The following is a 23,272-nucleotide window of genomic DNA, read 5'->3' on the forward strand; positions in this document are numbered from 1 at the left end:
ATAGAGCACTATTTGTCAATGGCCCTTCCTACTTTCGCCCAAGGGTATCATGGTACCACCCGGGTAGAAACCTGAGGTCTAAGAATAAAGCACTGTTAACCCGACAAGGCATACCTATGACCCGAAATGGGGGGCCATTTGTTCATATAGTTACTCCCTCATCACTTGAACCGGCTACCCCTTTAAATTCTCTCCTGTCAGGATATTGGTAGGTGTAGGAAACTGCTGAAAAATTGCTCTTCTAAGTTTTAGAGCCTGCAGTATTAGCGCCAGGATACTGCTGTGGGAGTGAGAAGTTACGCTATACAAGCATAGCTAACAAAATATAACAGTAATTAAGCAATGTTTTTAATACATTATTAATTATTGTTGTTTAATTTGAAACATCATCAGTAAAGTTAAAATTAACAAACATATAAAACAATAAAAAAATGCAGCTTAATTAAAATATTAAAATGTATAAATAATGTTTTATTTAAGACTTCAAACTAAACATACAAATAATATATATATAATACACACACAAAATGATATATATATATATATATATATATATATATATATATATATATATATATATATATATATATATATATATATATATATATATATACATATTATCTACTGGCGGTCGCCAGTAGATAGTTATAGTTAGGACCGTGTTTCCATAGGAAATCTGAAAATTCTATTTTGAATAACTTTGGCGCCGGTTGACGAATCCTCGCGAATTTTTCAAAATAGGTGGGGTGCTCCGCTCCGCTCCTACCCTGAAAGTCTCGGGGTGATTAGTCAAGCGGGGGCCGAGAAAAAAGGGGGGTCCCAAAATGCGTTTTCCCCATGCATTTTTCCATAGGACCTTTAGTCGAAGGTACAGCCCGAACGGCTGAACAGAATTACGTGAAATTTGGCAGAGAGGTAGCCATAAGGTCAAGGAAGTGCCTTTTGAAGGTCTCGTGTAAATCTGTTCAGTATTTCCTGAGAAAATAGCACTTAAAACCATATCAATATCTATACGCGCGCACCGTGCGCGCACCCTGCCGTGCGCGAGCGCAATTCTGATTGGTTGTTAGATGTCAGTAAACATTCGAATCGGTCGAAATCAGGAAGTGGCGGCCGCCATTTTGTCTCTCGCAGTCTGAGGCAGTGAAAAACAAAGGTGGAGAACGTGAAAAGGGGGCAGGGTGGACAGTTCCTGACCCCCTAGCCTTTGTCAGGGGGTCACTGAAGGACCCCCAAGGGTGAAAAAAACATATATTTTTTTGTCGAAAATGCGCGGGGGCGCGCACGGAGGGTGCACGGTGCGCGCACGGGACGCACAACGCTTCGTTGGCGCACGGTGAAAAACCTGAAAAAAAAAATATATTAATAAATACATAACTTAGCATTTAAAAAAACGTACAAATTCACTTAAAAAACCATAGGTTTCACACACGTTATAGTTAGGAATTAGCATTTAAAAAACCTTGCAAATTCACTTAAAAAACCATAGGTTTCACACATGTTATAGTTAGCAGGACATTTCCCTCGTAAAAAACCAATGAAATTCCCCCGTTATAGTTAGTGCAGGCAACTATAACTCACGCGACCGCAATCCTCTGCTGATGACGTCAGATATTACATCACTGATTACATATGTGTCTTTCTGAAAAATAAATATTTGTAATATATGTATAGCTCAAGATTAATGGAAGAAGACATGGGTAAATAGGTGTCTAAATACAGTGATGTAATATCTGACGTCATCAGCAGAGGATTGCGGTCGCGTGAGTTATAGTTGCCTGCCCAAACTATAACGGGGGAATTTCATTGTTTTTTTACGAGGGAAATGTCCAGCTAACTATAACATGTGTGAAACCTATGGTTTTTTAAGTGAATATAAATATATATACAGATATTTTAACAATTGAAAATTTACAAAAAGAATATCAACAGTAATATTTTTATAATGTAAACATTTCACAAAGCAAATAATATAAACCCAATCTAACCAACATTTGGAAATTGCTGGACTTTGGAGGGCTTAGATTTACTATTCCCACTCCAATTTTAGCAACAGTAGGGAAGGCATTGAACTTCGGAGGAGTTAGATTGATTATTTCCAGCCCAATGTAAGCAACAGTAGGGAAAGCGTTGGACTTCTGAGGGGTTACACTTACTAGTACCACACCAGTCTTAGCAACAGTAGAGAAAGTGCTGGACTTTGGAGGGGTTGCATTTACTACTCTGACTCCAATTTAAGCAACAATGCACAAGGCATTGCACTTCACAGTGGTTAGATTTATTATTCCCACTCCAAACTAAGCAACAGTAGGGACAGTGCTGGAAGTCAGAGGGGTTTGATTTACTATTCTAACTGCAATCTAACGAACAGTAGAAGAAGAATTAGACTTAGACTTCTAGTATAAACAACAGTAGGGAGAGTGTTGGACTTTTGAGGGGTTAGATTTTCTATTCCCACAGCAGTCTAAGCAACAGTAGGGAAAGTGTTTCACTTTAGAGGGGTTATATTTACTATTACCACTCCAGTCTGAACAACAACCGGGAAGGTGCTGGACTTCATAGGGGTTAGAATTACTACTGCTACTCTAGGCTAAGCAACAGTAAGGAAAGTGTTGGACTTCGGAGGGATTACATGTACCATTCAACTAGGAAACTGTAGGGAAAGGGCAGAACTTCAGAGGGCTTAGATTAGCTATTCCCACTCCAATCTTAGCAACAGTAGGGAAAGTATTGATCTTCGGAGTGGCTATATATACTTTTCCCACTCACATTTAAGAATAATAAAAACATATAAAAAACATTAGTTACAATGGTAAAAAGTACAAAAAAATAAATTAAGACAGGCACAAAAGACAAGGTCATAGCTTCTTTTGTGACGAAAATATGATCCTAAGTAGCTTCATTGTACTTGCTTTCGAAGGCACTATCATACAACTAACTTTGGAGTCTACTGGCAATGTATGTCAACAGGTCAGTGGTTACAAGTCCTCTGCAAGGCTCTGGGTCCTTGTACATTACTATGGACATTTCTTGTGTTACTTTTTAAGTAATATACCAGAAGCCCCAGAAGCAAGAAGGGCCAACTTAGTTGGTTTACCCCGAGATATCTGACATCTTGAAAACCTCAAGAATCAACCTCCTAAGTGTTGGAGGGAAGGATACAGAGGGACAACAGGGGCTACATTTTGACCTTGACAAAGTTAGATACCGCAAGGGCAAAAAGTGTAGGACGCATTGATTGGCTTGTGGAAGATGGAATTCTCATATAGTGGAGGCACACACTGATTTTAAAGTTAGGGTCCTACTCACACTTTTTAATTAATTGTGCCTTAAGTACTAACCAACAGGGTTAAAGCTTTTTGAAAACCAGACTAGTTGAAATTATATGACCAAGGTGCCCAAGAGAGGCTAGGATTTTTTCGATTATTATGCCTAAAGCTGATTACAGATGGAAGGTTAGCATGTGGCAATAATTCATCAATTGACACAGACTAACCGTTTAATTAACGAGTATAAAAAACAAAAATGTATGCATTTTACTTTTTATCACAGATTTTGAAATAAATATTGCTTTCTGCTATCCGAATCTACTTTGTGTGTCTATAAACACATGGTCCTGACTGAATGAGTGTGGTAGAAGGAACAGACAAAAGGGAACACATAACCATCACACCTCCAGGGCTGGCTATCTCGACAAAATAACTCACAGATTCATAGTACTGTAGTTGGAAATATAGACAAAGGAGTGTAAAAGGTGAATATAACAATACCTATGCATGGTTAAATAGACAAAGGAATAGTATAGAGCCATACCATTAGATTGAATTTACGGGCAAAGGAGCCTACCAAATTATACTAGTAGTAATAGTAGTACTTCTACAACTACATTTAGATAAACTGACAAAGGAACACACAGAGTCATTCTATAAGAATGATATGTATAAACAACGGAACCAACACCAATACAATGAGGTTTGAATGCATAATAATGGTATTTCGTATTTATTTATGACTTAATATTATAGTTTTTGGTATTTTCAACTGCTGCAAAAACCACATGAATCTATAACACAAATTTATTATAGTCCTTTTGCTTACCACAGATGCGTAAAAGGCTCAGCTGGCCTGATGACAATCTCTACATTTGGTGAGTCAGGTCCCCTGCCTCAGCCAAGAGTATGACTGGCTTTTGAAGAGACTTCTTGGCAGCTGCTTAATTCCCTGTGTTGATTTAACACAGAGTAGTGGCACTTGTTAAACTTGTTTTCACTTTAAAAGATTATGCGGAATTCCTTTCTTGCTAAGGGTGGAGTAATAAAAAGAAGCAGAGATTGTTATTAAACCAAATCACACAGGGGCATATTATCAACGAATTATCCTGCGTTAGCAGCACTTTTCTGCAGCTAATGCGGCGATAATTTTATCATAGTATTAGCAAGCTGCAGCTAACGTGCTTTAGCGTGAGTTTTAGGGCGATAGCGGCCCGTTTTTTTTATCTCAAAGCATGTTAGCGATATTTATCGCTAATAACATGCAAAGTAGGCATTCCCGTGCAACAAGGCACGCAAATATCACTACTCCATGTTACCAAGGGGCTCCTGGAAATTCTAAAGAGCCGAAACACTGGCTCTAACTATAGTTAGAGCCAGTTACTTAAGACCAGAAAATAGCTGGTCTTAAAAATGGTGAAAAAACTTGGGCCCATATCTCTGCAGGTTTTGGCGCTGGCCAGTGCTGCAAGGAATGTTGCAGCGCTGCCCTGTGACAAAACTACAGTGCAGGAATACGCATAATCAATAAGATAGTGCGCATACCTGTACCCCAGACATGAAAAGTGTTGCTGCGCTGCAACAAGACACTTCTCACTACGCCCTTCTTGTGAAAGCATGGATGCGCTGTAATCACTGGACAGCGCTCTATGAAACAAGTAATGACAGATACATCAGGAATCCTGACGTATCTGCCAGCGCTAAAAGTCACGCATTGCTGCAGTTGTGTCACAACCATGACACAACTCCAACAATACATGAGGCCAGCCTATCCCTGTGGCACTGCCTCACCCTTCCGCCTGCCATCAGACAGGCGGAAGGTACTGACGCAGCGCTATTCATGAGGGGTGCCCGAATGTTGGTGATGTTGGAGATTCATCGGTGGTGGTTGCGCGCTGCGGTGTCATCATTTGGAAGCATTGGTGGAGTGTTGGTGCGGAGGGAGTTGACGAGATGTTCTTCGCTGGCCTTGATCCAGCTGCAAGGGGGTGCGATGATGGCGGTGGCGTCCGGTGGGCAAGGTGAAGACGCGATGTTACCAATGATGGTCGGTACAGGAGAGTCCGGTGTTGTGGCTGTAGTTGAAGTACCCGCTGGCGGAAGTGACATGCTCGACCGGGTGTCCTGCTATGTGGCCTGTTGAGGTGACTTGCTGCTTGCGTCTGATGTTGGTGACCCTCCCCAGGAGGGGGTGGTGCTCTGGTCACTGGGGTTGTCCAAGTGGAACTTGAGTTCACAGAGATGAATGTCGTCGGTGGATGGGAGACCCTGGGGTGCAATGAGGTCTACAATGGTATTGGAGAATGTGGGGCCATGGCCCGGGGGGCCTGCACTTGACTGTGCCGCAGATGATGTTCTTGGGCTTGGTATGGATCTGGGAGTTAACGTGGTCCATGGTCACCCTTGGCACATTAGAGTGCGTTGTCAGTCGGAGTGTGCCTCTGTAGGTGATGGCAATGCCTCCTCCTTGACAGTCAGGGTGCTCCTTGTGGGTGATACTGCAGCCGTCAGTGATGGCAAAGGCGATGTCCAGCATGAAGCAGAGGTTGGCCCTGGCAGGCGAGGTGCCGTCCAGGGTTGATGGCAAGGAGGGTGCTGGGGTCGTAGCAGTGGAGTGTCCAAGAGAAGAGCTCCTTGGTGCTGAGTGCGGTCCTGGGGCAGACGGACACAAACGGCGTAGCCTATGGGTTGCCTTTGGCACGGGAGATAACCATTACAATGCAGGTAATACATTGTGAACAACGCAACTCCAAAAACGCTGGTGCCTTAGCATCGCATTTGATCACAACGCATTGTGAGATCAGTAATGGGGTAATTTAAAGTTTCTCAGGTGAGTATGGGTTTTGGAGTAAAATTTGAAAATGTATGTTTTTTTGCAGTAAAATATGAAAAACTGGGTGGTTTGGGGGTAAAATATGAAAAATGGGGTGTTTGTTGGGGTAAAATATGAAAAATTGGGTGTTTTTGGGGGTAAAATATGAAAAATGGGAGGAATTTTGGGGTAAAAAATAAAAAATGGGGTGCATTTTGGGGGAAAAAATGTTATGTTATGTTAAAAGTGATTTGTTAAGTGCGCGTACACAGGCGGTTTCTTGGCGCTGAAGAGGGGACGGTTGCAGTCGCAAACTAGTGAGTTCAGTTATATGCCTGGGAAAATAGCCAAGTTTTAAGTGATTTCCTGAATTGGGTATAAGAGCTTGCCATACGCAGTACAGGAGAAAGATGGTTCCAGAATTGAGGAGCCAAAGTCCTAAATCTAAGGCCCCCATATTTCTTCCATTTGAAGAGATTGGGGGACAACAGGTTCTTATTAGAAGAGCGTAGGTCAGGCGAAGGAGTGTACCGCTGTAACTTGAGGCGATGAAGACAGGACCACGTCCTGAGAGAGCTTTACAGATGCTACAGTCTAGCTTAAATAGACAGCGTTGGAACACAGGAAGCCAATGGAGGCTTTTCAGCAGTGGTCTCACATGTTGGGGTTTCGGCTGACCAAAGATCAGCCTAGCCGCTTGATTCTGAACCAGTTGCAGGCGATGCAATTGGTATGCTGGTATACCAGCATACAGAGAATTTGCGTAGTCAATACGCGAGATTACCACGGCAAGGACGGCTTGAGTCAGGGCCTCTGTGGACAAGAATCTACTGATTTTTCGAATTCGTCGCAGATGAAAAAAACATCCGGAGACCACTGAGCAGATCTGAGCCTTCATAGTTAGATCATTACTGATCACAATTCCCAGACTTTTAACCGTACTAGCTGGGAGTGGGGGGACTCCCCAGTAACAGAGACCAGAAGTTGGAGTTCCAAGGGTTGGCCGACTCGCCAGTGAGGATCTGCACGGTTTTGTCAGGGTTTAATTTGAGCTGATTAATATTCATCCAATCACTAATGAAATTCATTGTGGATTGGAAACTCATAATAGATGATGCAGATGAATCAATGTTAAACACCAACTGAAAATCGTCGGCATAATTAAAAACTATAACCTCTCTTTTACGCAAAGCCAGTATCAGAGGTAAAATGTACAAGTTAAGAAGAACGGGTGAGAGGGAAGAGCCATGTGGGACTCCGCAGGTCAGTTTTCTTTGTTCTGCATAAAAATTAGCGAGGCAAACTGATTGGGAGCGGTTGTCGAGAAAGGAAGTGATCCACTTCAACGACAGACCCCGGATCCGGGCGCAGCCGACACGGTCGATAAAAAGATGGTGGTCGACGGTGTCAAAAGCAGCCGGCAAATCCAGAAGCACCACGGCCTGAGTAGTACCCTGATCAGCTCCCCCTCTCAGTTCATCCAGGACTGCCAAGACGACATACTCAGTTGAATGCTCAGGTCTAAACCCTGCTTGATGAGGGTCCAGATAATAAGATTGCTCTACAAAAGACCTGAGACAATTGGCAACGTGAGCCTCCAAAATCTTGCTTAAGTAAGGCAACAAAGAAATGGAGCGGTAATTACCAGGAACCAAAGGATCTAAACTAGGTTTCTTAAGGATGGGGACAACTTCTGCTTTTTTTAATAAGTCTGGAACAATCCCTTGAGCAAGGGAGTTGTTAAGAAGCAATAAGGGAGGGTCCGGGCACCGTAGGAATGCTTCCCGAAGGATGTGAGGGGGGCAACTATCCATGGAGGAGCCGGAGCAGACCTTTTTTAGTAGGGCAAAAAAAATGTCTTGAGTAATAAGAGGGATCTGATCTAGATGAGCGGGGTTTGTGTAAGAGCATGAAAGGACCAGGGGTAAGGAGGGTTTAGGAATATTGGCCTTAATGGTGGCAATTTTTTCTATGAAGAAAGAATTGAGAGAATTACATAGACTTTGTGATGGAACAGGTTTTGCCATGACTCGAGCCAGTGAAGTAAGTTCATGTACAATAGAGAAAATGTCCTTAGCTTTATTGGCTGAATTTAATATTTTAAAAGAGAAGTATTCTGCTTTGGTCTTAAGGATAGCGGTTTTATAGTCTCTCAGTAGAGACACGAAAGCTGCCTTTTTGGCGGGGCAGTAGTCACGGCGCCACTTGCGTTCAGCTTGTCTCAGTGCAAGTTTCTTTAATTTTAGATCTGCGGAGAACCAACGTTGTGCATCATGGGGCCTCCTAGTTTTAATTTTTCTCAAGGGGACTATGCTATCTGTAGTTGAGTCCAGCCAACTATTAATGTTATCCGCTTGAGTATGAGGAGACTCATCTAGGGCAGTGGGGGCTGAGGCAGTTAACAAGGAACAACATTGAAAAATGGTGTGTGCATTTGTCTCAAATGTGATTTTTGTGTGTGTTTTGAGGGCTCAAAAAAGGAATTCCAGGGTTCACAGTTGGGTTTGTGGTGCAAAGGTTAATTTTGAGTTGCACTCACTGAAGTTGGAACAGTGATCTTTATGTCTCCGCTATGCAACACCCACTCTGCTGTTGCAATGTGCCTAGTATTAGTATGCATTGGAATGGAATGCGAGGTGATGGCATACGTTGCAATTACGTATAATAATAATAATCCACATTTGTAAAGCATGAACAATCACCCGTAAGGGTCTCTAGGCGCTGGGGGCCGTCGAGAAGATTAAGCAAGCTATTGCCCAGAGTCACATGGTGCTGGGCTAATCTGCCGCCGGCGCCGGGGATCGAACCGTGATCCCCAGATTCCGGAGTCAGTCACCCTGGCCGCGGCACCACACCTGAACCTTTGGCACACGAGTGGTACGCCCGCTGTGCATGGGCACACAGCACCCACTATTGAGAAGTGCGGGTGGGCTGGACAGCTGGGAGGTGGTAAATGCCGGAAATAACACTGGTACGTGGAAGCGGGGATGTGTGTGTGACCGTGTGTTGTTAAAAATGTATTGAGGGAAGTCTTACTTCAAAGCCATGTCCTGTGTCTTTGTAGCTCCTGCTCTCCTGCGTCTGCTTCCAGGAAAAGGAAGTAGGCCACCAGGCTCATCTCCCCAGAGCCAATCACAATGCTGCGATGCAGCGGTGGGATTGGTAATCGGCAACGGGACAAGTCATGCAGCCAGGGGCCGGAGGGGTGGCCATGTTCTCCATGCAGATTGTAATGCAGCCTGCATTGCGTACATGGAAGTGTGCATGACTGCTTTGGTCTGCCTGAGTGGGCTTACCAAACAGTCATTGCGCACTTGAGTGGGCATGCCAATCCACCCATGCCCTGCTCTGTGTTTGGAGCAGTCCTACCCACCCTCCCACCCCCTGAGGATACATAGCAGGATTACATCAGTTAGTTATCCCTTGTTTTTAACTTTTAATCTGTTTTTTTGGCTTCTCAGAGCCCGCACTTCCCGCTTCCTGCCGCTGCTGCTCCTGTGGCCCGCACCCCTGTCCTCACTGATTGCCGCCTTCCAGCTGATCGTTCCTCCCCCTCCCCTACTAAATGGGGACGCTGCGTGGTTGCGCAGCAGATGTGCGCCGCCAGAATGCAGAAGGCATGCCTAAGCCAAGCCCGTCTGCGCCCGTCCGCGACCCGACCGCAATAAGCACCAAGAACTCTGGATCTCGGGCCACCCATTGCTACAGCACAGCCACCCTCCACGAACTCAACCCCGGAAAAGTCAGAGACTGCCAACAGGCCTCACCAAACATGACCCACGGTCAGTTCTCCTGCCTCCACTGCCGCCAGACCTTAACCATCTCCCTGGACTCCAACTCAGCAGACGCCAGCACCGGCGACACCCTAAGAAGCATCCTCCTCAACGTGCGTTCCGTGCACAAACACGCTGTGGAAATCTGTAACCTACTCAATTCTCTCTCACCCGACAACGCCTTCGTCACAGAGACCTGGACCAACGCCCCGACATTAACACCACCATCCCCGACAGATACAAGATCCAGAGGAAGGACCGCCCCAACCACCCAGGAGGGGTCCTCACCATTGCCCACAAGAGCACCCACCGCCTCAACACCTCCAGCTAAACCTTCCCCTCTGCTGAACACCTGCACTTCCAGATCCAGACCAGCCACAACTCCACACTCCGGGGAACCCTCGTCTACAGACCCCCCCGGCCCCCGGACACCCTTCGCCACCACCATCACTCACTTCATCGCACGCCACGCCATCGCCTCAATAATTGACATATTCATTGGAGAACTGAACTTTCACCACGACAACCCCAGTGACCCCCAACTCCACCATCCTTTGTGGCAACCTTGCCAAAATCGGACTTAAACAACTCGTCACCACACAGACCCACAGAGCAGGCAACACCCTCGACCCCATCTTTGCAGCAGGAAACAGCGTTCACTTCAGCCACACAACGCAACTGCCATGGACTGACCACCACTGCGTACACTTCGCCATTGACAAACACAAGGTACTCAAACCAGCCCCACACACACCATGGAGGAACTGGAGCAAGGTTACCAACGAGCAACTCAACTCCACCCTCACCTGAGACAACCACACATGGGCAACTCACACCAACATCACAACCAGAGAACTCCACACTTGGATCTCCAACTGCACATACAAGCTTGCCCCACTACGCTACCCCCGACAAACAGCACCCCAGGAAATACCCCTGGTTCACCACTGATCCCCAAGAAGCAAGACGCACCTGCAGGCGCCTGGAGAAGAATTGGAGAAACACCAAGACACCCAAAATCTACACCATCTACAAGGACGTCATGACGGACTACCACAACCAAATCAGGACCACCAAGAGGGACTTCCTCCACAACAAAATCCTCGACAACTCCACCAACTCCAAGCAACTCTTCAGTGTCATTCATTAATTCAACAACCCACGCAGTGAAGCCACAGACATCACCCCGTCCCAAGACCTCTGCGATAAGCATGGAACCTACTTCCTCCTCAAGATCAAAAAACTCTACGACAGCTTTGCAGAACATCCAGCAGACGCCACAGCCAGCCCCCCACCCCCAAGACACATTCATCCCTCACTATGAACCGACAAGTCTACGCCGTCACTGCCAGCTGCTTCAAAACCTTCCCCATCCTTCGCAAGACCAACAAATGGATCCCTCCAGAGTCAAGGAAGACAGTCACCCATGCACTCCTCACCAGCAGACTGGACTATGGAAACACACTCTACACCGGCATTTACAAGTCCCTACTCCGCAAACTCCAGACAACGTAACCAAGTACCTCAACGACAGAATCAACTTTCACGTACACAAAAGAAACATCTGATCTTCCAAACTCGCACTGGCCAAAACTCTGCGCATCCACAGAGCCAGAGCAGGCAGAAGTTCCTTCTCCCACATTGCATCCAAGACCTGGAACGAGCTACTGGCAGACATCCGGGATGTCCCCTCCCAGAACACCTTGAGGAAGACCCTCTAGACCTGGCTCTTTGCCTAACATATCTGCGCCCCCCCCCCCATCAGTGCCTTGAGACCCACATGGGTGTGTAGCATGCTTACAATTCCCTTGATTGATTGATTGATTGAGTTATCATCATGTGATGATTGTTCCTCTTCTGCATTACTTGAGGCAGTGGGGCAATGCTCTTCCGCCATACCGGATAGAGACGCTACTGGGGGTGCGTCATCTATGTGTGATAGGCATGAGCGACTCACCCCCTGGCCCTCCTGCACTACGCGTCCCACCTTCTCCTTACCTGGACATTGACACGGTGGCTCAACCCACTGCACTCTCTCCAAATCTGTGACTCAGCCAGCAGGAGCCTGAGCTAGGCGTGATTTTCACTGGGCTGGGTACAGCAATCACCGCATAGTCCGTTGGTGGACCTACTGATGCAGTTGATGCAGCAGGGTTCCCTTAAGCGTGTAGTTGCAGCGCTCGAACCACACAAGTTGGGCGTAGCACAGGGGCCTCACCCTCCACAGTGTACAGCCAGCCCAACATCATCTGGCCTGTGATGCAGGGACACCGCATCCACCCCTGGTAATCCCCTCCGTGCACCCCGGTATAGTGGTGGATAGTAGTATGCGATGTGGACCTCACTCATTGGTGCGCAGGAGCGCCTCTACCATTAACTGCTCCAAAGTGCGCAAGGCAGACTTCTCACACAGGTCAGCAATGTGTCTCCATGCGACCTACCAGACTTCACCACCCCAGGTATGGCCGATCGTCGCGCATCTATGTCTCCTGCCTCGGCTCTTCGACTCCACAGCTCCTTCACATACCACTGCAGGTCCAGTGGGGCATCCAGGCTCCAGAAGCAGGTCCAGCAAGGCATCCAAGCTCCAGACGCAGGTCCAGTGAGGCATCCAGGCTCTAGACGCAGGTCCAGCGAGGCATCCATGCTACAGACGCAGGTCCAGCGGGGCATCCATGCTACAGACACAGGTCCAGCGGGGCATCCAGGCTCTCATCCTGGTCATCCTGGATGTTGGGTGGCTTGAGGGGGTTGTTGATGTGTGCTGCACTTGCCCCTGGCTGCTCCATTTTGCATTAAAAAATGTTTTTGACATCTTTGCTATGGGAGGTGGACTCTTGCTGCCTAGCATGCGTTTTTTTATCGCTAAGGGCTTATCACTAGATTCCGCCCGCTATCGCCGGTTTTCCTATCGCCATCGCGCTGATGTTAGTGGCAGTCTTCGCCGCTGATCCCTGAAACTATCGCCTGTTAGCTTTCAGGGATAGACGCGATAAAAAAACTGCCGCTAACTTGCGTTAGCAATGGTCATCGCCACTCCTTGATAATATCCCTCATAGAATGCTTTCTGCATGGGTAGAAGCATGCCATGTTGAAGATGTAAAAAAAAAGACTGCAGACAAAATGAAAAGCGTTGAGTTCTAGCAGATGGTAAACGGATCACCTAATAAACAATACAGTTCCCGTTCGTTCACAAATGGGCAACCCCAATACAACAGAACAAGTTCTGTCACTTGGAGTGTCTGGCTTGTGAGGAAGTAGATGGTTCTCCAAGCCATAGGCTTATCAGGAAATCTCAACTGTTGGTTACATGCTTACACACGTGACTGGCTGTGCCCCAGCTCGACCAGCTTTTCATAGAAACGGCCTACGAAAAAATCTCCTACATGGCGAGCTTATAGACATGTTCGCATCTGGAGGTTACTAAGGAAGTCTTAATTGTCAGATAAAGTGCCATAATGTAAGCATCTACAGTACCATTTGTCAACATTTGCAGTGCAGTCTTCTGGGGTGGATTTACTGCTCTCCTCACTGCACTACCTTTAAGGATAGAGACAGGACAGGAAATATTCAGTGGTGCCCCACTGCTTTATTGCAGTGACACAAAGGGAAAGTAAAATGATAATAACTTGTGTTATTATCATTTTATTTTCTCCTACTTCCACCCACTTTGTGTTAGGGGGCAGGGAATGAGTGGTAGCATCCTCCTGAAGTGCACAGTGACTGCTTGGCCAGCACTCTCGAGCTGCCCAAAACAGTCTTGCACACTTTGCATGTTCTCCATGCAGGCTGCATTACAGACTACATGGAGAACATGCCCAGGCCCCAAGTCAGCGTCTGAGTACCGAAACATGGCGCTCACACCTGGGTGTGCTTCCGGTAAAGACGAGAGAGGACTACGGAGGCAAGGAACCGGCAAGAAGGCCATTTAAAAAAAAAAAAATGTATTCCCGCTTCTCCCGCGTCCTCTCACCCCCTTCCCCTACTTCCGCCATCCTCCCGCCCCCGGCCCCCTACTGCTGATCAGTGCCGGCCACCGCTGGAAATAATATCTATTTGCTGACTAAAGGCTTGTCTTGAAGTTCAGCAGACAGGTTATTCCACCACAAACGTGAAGAATAGCTCATCTACCGTATCGCAACCTCATTATATCCAATGGCACTAGTAATATAGCGGATGGGATATCCGTCACATTTGCCACAGAGTAACCGTCTGCCAAACTCCAAATCGGGCCTTAAAGATTCAATGCAACACGGTTCGAATCCTAGCTTCTCCCCTTAATCAAATTCATTTGACATATCTTCAGTTCCTAGAGTGAGTACAAAGATTCTGGCACTCCTGCTGGGCATCCTACACTGTAGATAAATCTAAGTATGTCTCTATCTAGATGACCATCTAACTTGTTCCTCTTCTTTCTCTAAGGATTGTGAGGATGTGACAGAAATTTGCAACCCTTTCTAGACACATGGATTGCATCTCAACCAAAGACAATCTCAACTTCCTCAAACTCAGCAATTACAATTTATTGGAGACCTTTTCCCAACAGATGTAGGCCAGATGTTCATTCCAAACAAAAGAAAACAAAAACAGTTTTATATCTCAAAATTTCTACAGAACCCAGTGATATACAGAAAATACTAGCCGACAGTACAAGGGCAAATGGCAGCCAATGTGATGATAGTGCCGTCCAGGTTGCATTTTCATGTGTTCGATCAATCAATCAATCAATCAATCAACCAATCAATCAATCAATCTGCATTTATATAGCACAGCACTGTCACTCCTAGGGGGTAACTGGGTGCTGAGTGATGTATGTCTAAGTTAAAAATCCAGGTCTTAAGTCTCTTTCTGAAGTCCACCAGGGTGGGTGCTGTACGGAGATGGAGGGGCAGGACGTTTCAGGTCTTGGAGGCGATACAGGAGAACAAACAGTAACTGCTGAGGCCGATGTGGGGGATGTGTGCAAGGGCTAGAGAGGAGGGGTGCAGGTGTCCAGAAGGTTGATGGGAGTTCAGTCGATTGTTGATGTAGGATGGTCCTTGATCGTGGAGGGCTTTGTAGGCATGTGTGAGGATCTTGAACTGGCATCTCCTCAGGATGGGGAGACAGTGGAGGTTTCTGCAGTGGTGGTGATGTGGAACGGTATGGAAGGTTCAGGATGAGTATGGCTGCAGCGTACTGTATGGTCTGGAGTTTTCTTGGGAGCTGGGTGGAGATGCTGGTGTAGAGAGCATTACCATAATCGAGGAGGCTGGTGAAGAGGGTGAGTGATGGGCTTTCTTTTGTCAATAGGGATCAATCTGAAGACTCAGAGGAGCATGCAGAGTGTGTAGAAGCAGGAGGAGGCAACTGCGTTGACTTTTCGTTTCATGGTCAGTTGGCTGTTAAAGATGATCCCTAGGTTGCTCGCATGGTCTGTTGGTGTGGGTCCAAGTTTGTCGGGTCACCAGCTGTGATCCCAGGCGGAGGTGTTGTTCTCAAAGTTGTTTCTGTTTTGCCAGAGTTGAGTCTAAGGCAATTAGTTGTCTCTCATCCAGTTGGCTACATTATTATAGCACTGGAGAAATTGGTCTGGCACTGGCGGGTCCTCGATTAACGAGAGGATAAGTTGAGTGTTATCTGCGTAGGAGATTATGTCGAGGCCATGGGATCTGAAGTCGTCTGTGAAGGGGGTTATGTAGGTGTTGAACAGGGTGGAACTGAGGGATGATCCTTTGGGTACGCTGCATATAAAGTTCTTGGGTGCAGAGGTAAGGGGAGGCAGCGGAAGGCTCTGTGTGCGTCCTGTAAGTAAGGAGGCGATCCACTTGAGGGTGTCTTGCTGTATGGCGATGTCTGTTGATGAGGGTGCTGTCATGACAGTAATGTGTTGGCTTATCATCTTCATAGGTGTTGTCCAGCATCAGGGGAGTATAAGTCAATGATTTCTGTAAAACCAGAGATCAAACAAGAGCTCCAGTGGTGGATGAAGCAGGAACATCTAGAACAGGGCTGTCTTTTTAATCTCCCTCTCTATGAATCATCACAATGGATGCATGTGGCATCATTTGGGGAGTTTCCTGAGTCGAGCCTCAATTCAGGATCTTTGATATCTGGAAGCAAAGGTTAACACTTACAACTGAAAGGACCTAGTAATGGTCCAGCCAGCAATTAATCAGTTTTGGTCAGGATAGACAGCAAGAAACTGAGGGCCTACATAAACCATTAAGGAGGTGCTCAGGTGCCGAAATAGTGGCCAGTCCCTTGTCATTGACAGTTCTCTTCGCACAGAGGGAGAATGGTCTTGTGAATTGATTGAGAGGGGTTTTTCCTCCTCAATAACAATCTGTTTATGTCCAAATTTATTTCAGGTGATAACAATGTGGTCTAGTGCACCATGGCTGAACCTGTTCACCATAAAGCAGACCATTATGCTTCTCAATTTTTGCCTCCTGATTCCGTGAAACACAGCATGGGGGCCGGATGTGTTTTCTCTATGGTGGCCAATAAGTCCTTGTTACACTTTTCCTGGGCTTCCTCTGACCTACAAAGTCCTGAGGAAGATATACAACCATCATGCACAGGTTCTTCTGGTGGTCACTTGTATTGCCTAACTCCCAGCCGTCCCACTCAGGAATGTATTGCATTGAGGTATCTAATCTTTCTTGGATATTACAGGAAATTCCTAGAGTGGCTCCACGTTTTTACACTGTCAGGAACCAGAGGGACCGAAGGGTTCAGAGTGAAATTTAACTAACTACTGGAGAAAGTTATTTGCTTGGATATGTGAATTATGTATGTACTGTGAACCAAGCCTCATTTAGTCAGAACTGGGATGACTAAGACGATGACTTGGAGCTATTAAGATTACCATTAAATATTCAGGTCATTGACCACTGCTAAAGGTAATAACATAAAACCATTACAGCACAACCACACTAAAATACATCAATCAGTATGAAACCATGGTGTAGACCACGTCTTAAATTAGCACTTCCAGCGGCGGAGCTGTGCCAAATTTGGCAAAGCCGTGCTTCGACATTTTCAAAATGCAGCGATGCGCCATATTCACAAGAATACAGCGCACCCCTGTGTTTACCCTAGCGATGGCACTAAATTTAGCTGCCTAGCGCCAACGCAGACACCCATGTACCATGGTGCAAGGGAGCCTGTGTTGGAGGGAATGATATCTTATGTGCAGGAAGGGACAACTTCCTGCACATAAACAATCACTAATGGCGACTTGCCCTTTCTATGTGTGCTGCAGAATGTAGCACACATAGAAAAAGCAAAAACGAGGCGTTGTAAAAGCATTTCTCCTTGTTTCCCAATCTTAACGCCACGCAAGAGCATGTAAATCTAGGACAGTGTCAAAAGCAATGAATGTTGTGGTGGAACTCCCACGGTAACACCCATTGCACGCCCCTTTCACGCTAAGTGATGTGTTTAAAGGGGCCTTATTTACAAGGCGGCATAAAACCACAAAAAGTGGCTTAGTGCCGCTTTGTAAATATGGAGAAGGGCATATCACTAACAGAACATCGCTAAAAGTAGCATTCTGGTGGCGGTATCCCCTTGTAAATATGCCCCCCATTGTTCACTTTATGAGTTACGGACAACTGATTCGAAACAGGCACAGTATACTTAGCCTAGCAGTTTTATGTGGTATCTATGCCTGTGCATCGAGATGTCGACTGGTCTTTTTATATTATGGGAATAAAGTAGAAAATCCAAGGCATGGTAGATCCCACTGTGCTCTCACTCAAGGCCCAAAACGTACTAAGAAAACTGCTGCCTGTCCGTTGAAAACGTTTCAGCGCCTCCCCAGGAAAAAAAACCCTCTTGTTTTTTAAAAGGAGATTCAAACTTCATTGAGACGATTATTTTGAATCAGTTAAATTTCGCATGAGAGTGCAGATATATACTTACATTTGTTTTTATCAATTCAAATGATCAAGTGATTGCAACTTATTCAAATAAGATCAAACTTCAAAGTAGAATAGTCACTGTTTAAAATAGAGGAAAGTGAGGATGTAAAATACATTGAAGATTCCACAGTGTTAATATGCATCAAAACGAACAAAACACATCATAAGCGCAACTAACCGCTGTTTACTGTGGAGTACAATCGGGTTATAGAATGCATTGATGATTGGACAGAGTGAATATACATCAAGTCATCCTATACAGCTTTTGAAATTGCCGGTGGATACTAATGCAGAACTCACACTGAAGGCGAATCTCTTATTGGGCAGCAAGTGTCCGAAAGAGTGTAAATTCCTGGCCTTATTGCCATGGCTGCACTAACTGCAGAGGTAAGCACGCTGATCCCACTGAAAATAGTGTGGCGTTAATTAAAAACATACCGTATGAGAAAAATAAAACACAGCATTTCACCGGGTAGGAAAGATTCTTACGCACACATCAGCACAAACTGTATTTAACTTGCTCGATCCGAGCAGCATAAAATAGTGTATCTTAAAAAAAGCACATTTTACCCACTTACATTTCTCCAGTCACATGATTAGGCCTTCACCGTTTTTTAGGTCTCGCCTACAGGAAGCTGCTACTGTTGTCAGAGAACTCATGTTACCAGTAACACATACAGACATAAGATAGTGGGCTTTGTACAGCCCCCATCAGCCATTGCCTGTTGGCATTTTTTTAAATGAGATGATATTGACTGGGTGTGCTGTCTATAAAGCCATGAGAAACAACAACAAAGTGAGAGATGGAATGCTTGAATTGATCTTAGCCACTGGCAATCGCTAGGGCAGCATCACAATCCATCGTATTGTGCCCACCATGCCACCTCAGTTTGGACAGTCACATGCAAATCAGACTTGACCCTGCTCCAATGGGAACAGTCCAGCCTGAACTGTCAAGCCAGGTCCTCCCTGAACCGGAATACAAGCAACCTAGGACTGGTTTCCCCAGTGGTGTAACGAAACTTGAGGCGGCCCCCCTGCAAGGAACATGGAGAACCCCCCTCCCCTCCGGGCTCAATCAGAAGCTCTCAGGCCAGGGTACTGTGCTGAGGGGGGTCACCCTCAGTGCATCAACTGCAACGGCAAAAGGTGATGGATGGAATGCTTAAATTAATCTCAGCCACTGACAACTGCTTGTGCCGCACTCCAATCCATTGTTTTTTACCCACCATGCCACCTCAGTATGGACCCAGCCAGATGCAAATCTGTCTTGACCCTGCTCCAATAGTAACAGTACAGCCTGAACTTCCAAGCCAGGTCCTCCCTGAACCAGAATACAAGGAACTAGGACCAGAGTCACCCTGATAAGGGCTCATCAGCCAGGTATAGCTTAATTCCAGTATCTTCTCCATGAGGCCCTCACCTCTAATCACAGGTCAGCACCCCACATGGCTTGAACATTCCAACAGAGTCAACCCTGGCAGGAAGCAGTGGCTACTACAGTTTGTGGATCTGTGTGCTGAGAATCTGTAACCGGAATTCTGGTGTCCGGGGTCCCAGGCTGCCTAAGAGAGCCGTAACGTCACACAGGTGTTAGGTCCCTGCCTTAGTCCCTCATTAGAGACCTAGGTGTCTCTGGGAATTATCAGGCCGGAGGAAATGTTAGGAATCGAGGGAGTAGAGACAGTGTGTACTATTCCCCTGGCTACCTCAGGTTCCAAGACTGACAGCTATACTGCATGGCCCATGTGCCAAAGTGTCCCATATAGGTTATGCCCTCTGAAGCTCTTGATCACCTGCCTTCTCGTGATGGAGGTCCACCAAAAACTAGAAAAGAAAAGGAAGGCTAGTCATCACCATCCATAGCAGTTGACCTAGTGCTTAATTAGAACAGGTGGGTCCCACTGGTATTTATTTTTGGGGACCGGCACTTATGTTTCCTCAACAGACTTTGATCCAGCGCAAGAGAAACAAAAACACAAAACAGAGAAAGAAAGAGGAAGAGGAAGAAGACATAGGGTCATATAAAAACAGTGACAATGTGAGAAAGCAGGAATGGAAAAGGATCTGGAAGGTTGAGATAAAGAGACACGGAGTGTCAGGTGTTGCATTAATGTGGCACGCGCTGGTACCAAGACTAGAGGACAGCCGTAGCTTGAACGAGCCCGCTGCCAATATCCCTGTCAGCACTGAGTATCCCCCACACTGGAGAGCTGTGGGGAGGGCAGATGCAGCCAAGGAAATTCTGGGATCACGGGCCATTACAGGTCATGGGCAGCATGGAGACAGAGGCTGCGCACATCAAAAGGGTATGGACAGCCTGAAGCAGGCACGGTTCCCTTTTCTCTTGTCCTGTGTCAGCAAAGAGTGGCTGTGAGCACCCATGTTCTCTGGAGGTGATCTGCTCAAACAGCGATGAGGTGATGAGCCTCTGGAGCCAATGCCGAGGTCTCTCTCCAGTGCATGGTGGGCCGGATCCCTGATTGCCGGTCGACAGAGCAGGAACATTGTAGCCCCCGAGGGGAAGACAGACTGCGAACTGCACATGGTGGAGGTCGAGATAAACTCCTGTGCCTTGGCATATGCTCCTGACCTGCCAAGCTCCCAGCTGAGGGTGCGGCCTACAAAACGGACCCCCTGGACCTGCAGCCCCCTGGAAACATGCCCAAGGATATAGGGGACAGCACTGACAAAGCCTCATGAGACTGGTCTAGGTGCCAGAGACATGCTGTGGCATTGTGAGGAGTGTCTGGTGTGCACTGGGTCTCCGGGAGCTTTCTCTGGGCTCCCTATATCGAGATGGCACCTCGCTCACTGACCATATTCACCCTTTGCCGTAGGATCCCCCAGAATTCAAGACTCCCTAATTTCCCTTTTATCACAAACTGTGAGGCCAGAGAGTAACTGTAAAGACATCTGCCAAAAGCCCATATCCTCCGCCCCATGGCTTATGAGACGGTGGGTCTCCAGATAAGCATGAGCCCAGGGTGGAAGGGGCAGAATGACAAATCGGGCTTGGTGCCGTCACATCCAGCATTTCCAAAGTGAGAGTGCGGCGCTGGCAATGCAGCAAGCAGCACTGAGGGGTAAGATTCAACAAGGAGGTATAGGCTGGCTGCTTGTGCTATCGCACCCAGCCCCCACCCAGGATGGGTTGGAGTGTTAAACAGGCCAGCCAAGAAGACAAATGAAGACTGGACAAAGTCCCCTGGACACCCACTGCCTATGTCCAGAAGTGAGTGAACACCTTTTGTGGACTTTGGGTGGCTCTCCTTGCAGGCCACAAGAATTACACACAGCTCCTGCTGGACACAGACCACATGGGGAAGCCCAGAATGACCAGGACATCGACTGTCTCTCCTCTGCATCCTGATAGTGGCATTGACTTGCAGCATAACAAATCTAGTGCATCGGTGGTGACCCCCCATGACTGTGTTCGGCAATATAAGCTGTAAGCTCCATCTGAAGGTCCCTTGAAGCCAAAATAGACGCAGTCTCAATTGACGTAGGGCTCCTCCAAGGAAACCAGACAAGGCTCAGAGAGCAAGTCACTCAGATGTGATCATCTCTGCAAGGTCTGCAGACATAGGCCACTGACCAGCATTGCAGGGTACAGGAACTAATATGAAAGGTTGAAGTGCACTCCTGTTGATCAATGTTTCATCTATGTAATCGTTTGGTGCGTGCATCCCGGAACCGCGGTCCGCCCTCCGGCCACGTAAAGAAAATTGACACTTGAAGAATGGGAACGTGTTCTCGCTCCCATGCCGGAAGCACTGCTGTTACGGCGCAAGAATTTTGCCACAACTTGATTTCATTTCAATCATTTTATTCACGATATTCCAAAATTTTTTTCATTCTTAACTTGTTCAGTTCGTTGTCATATGTGATCCATGTTATGTATAACAATCTGATGCGGTAGGTATGCCCATCCAGGCCTTTTCACTACAGCAGGACATATACATAATTCATCCTCCATATTGTATCATTCCCAATGCATTTCGGGCTACTTCATCGCCCTTCGTCAGGGGTCCACTACAAATATAAACAACGAGTTTTAGACCAACAGATTGGAGTTTAAAAACATAATGCATTTTAAGAACTGACGAATGCTCATTTTATATACATTTTTCATGCTTCATGCGACGTTCTCCCTCTCATGACAACCAAATTCAACCTACATGCGATGTCAACCATTATTATGAATAACCTGTTTGTATAACGTGTAGTAATATCACCCCTCTATCTCAGATTTGAAATTAACCCCTACCCATTAAACAAAACCCCGTGGAAGCACGCCCGTACCTGTAGTACATGTCCATTCCTGGTCTCATTACTCCTTTTTCAACAAACCGCCTATCAACCCGTTCTCACCTGTTTCCCATTTTAAATCCGTCAGACCCCTCCCACTCCTCGACAGTATCAAAAGACTACGGATCCCATGATCCTCCACTATGTTAAAACCAAACTGAATTTCTATTAGGGACATCGTTGTTCTCCAAAAGCCACGTCCGGTTGTTACTACATTACTCCGCCCACCCTTATGATGTTTCCTGTTACGCCTGTGATCTAGTATACTATGAAACATTTAAAAATAACATACAGATAATAAAAGGAAAATTCAGATGTCAAAAGTCCTTATTGAAAATGAACAAAAAGTTCCCTAGTGAGCGTTATGCTCGTAAAGTTCAACACAGTATGTCCGTCTCGCTGATGATTGCAGGAGTAGATCAAACAAACTCCCATTTGATGTGGAGAATAAGTTTCACATATGACCATATGTTTGTCCTTTTAACCATATTATCCATGGGTGCTACTTCAGTAAGGGCTGAAATGATTAGTTACAAATATGAAAGGTTGAAGTGCACTCCTGTTGATCAATGTTTCATCTATGTAATCGTTTGGTGCGTGCATCCCGGAACCGCGGTCCGCCCTCCGGCCACGTAAAGAAAATTGACACTTGAAGAATGGGAACGTGTTCTCGCTCCCATGCCGGAAGCACTGCTGTTACGGCGCAAGAATTTTGCCACAACTTGATTTCATTTCAATCATTTTATTCACGATATTCCAAAATTTTTTTCATTCTTAACTTGTTCAGTTCGTTGTCATATGTGATCCATGTTATGTATAACAATCTGATGCGGTAGGTATGCCCATCCAGGCCTTTTCACTACAGCAGGACATATACATAATTCATCCTCCATATTGTATCATTCCCAATGCATTTCGGGCTACTTCATCGCCCTTCGTCAGGGGTCCACTACAAATATAAACAACGAGTTTTAGACCAACAGATTGGAGTTTAAAAACATAATGCATTTTAAGAACTGACGAATGCTCATTTTATATACATTTTTCATGCTTCATGCGACGTTCTCCCTCTCATGACAACCAAATTCAACCTACATGCGATGTCAACCATTATTATGAATAACCTGTTTGTATAACGTGTAGTAATATCACCCCTCTATCTCAGATTTGAAATTAACCCCTACCCATTAAACAAAACCC

The sequence above is a fragment of the Triturus cristatus genome, chromosome 3_2, assembly GCF_964204655.1.
Source record: "Triturus cristatus chromosome 3_2, aTriCri1.1, whole genome shotgun sequence".
NCBI classification, from domain to species: Eukaryota; Metazoa; Chordata; class Amphibia; order Caudata; family Salamandridae; genus Triturus; species Triturus cristatus.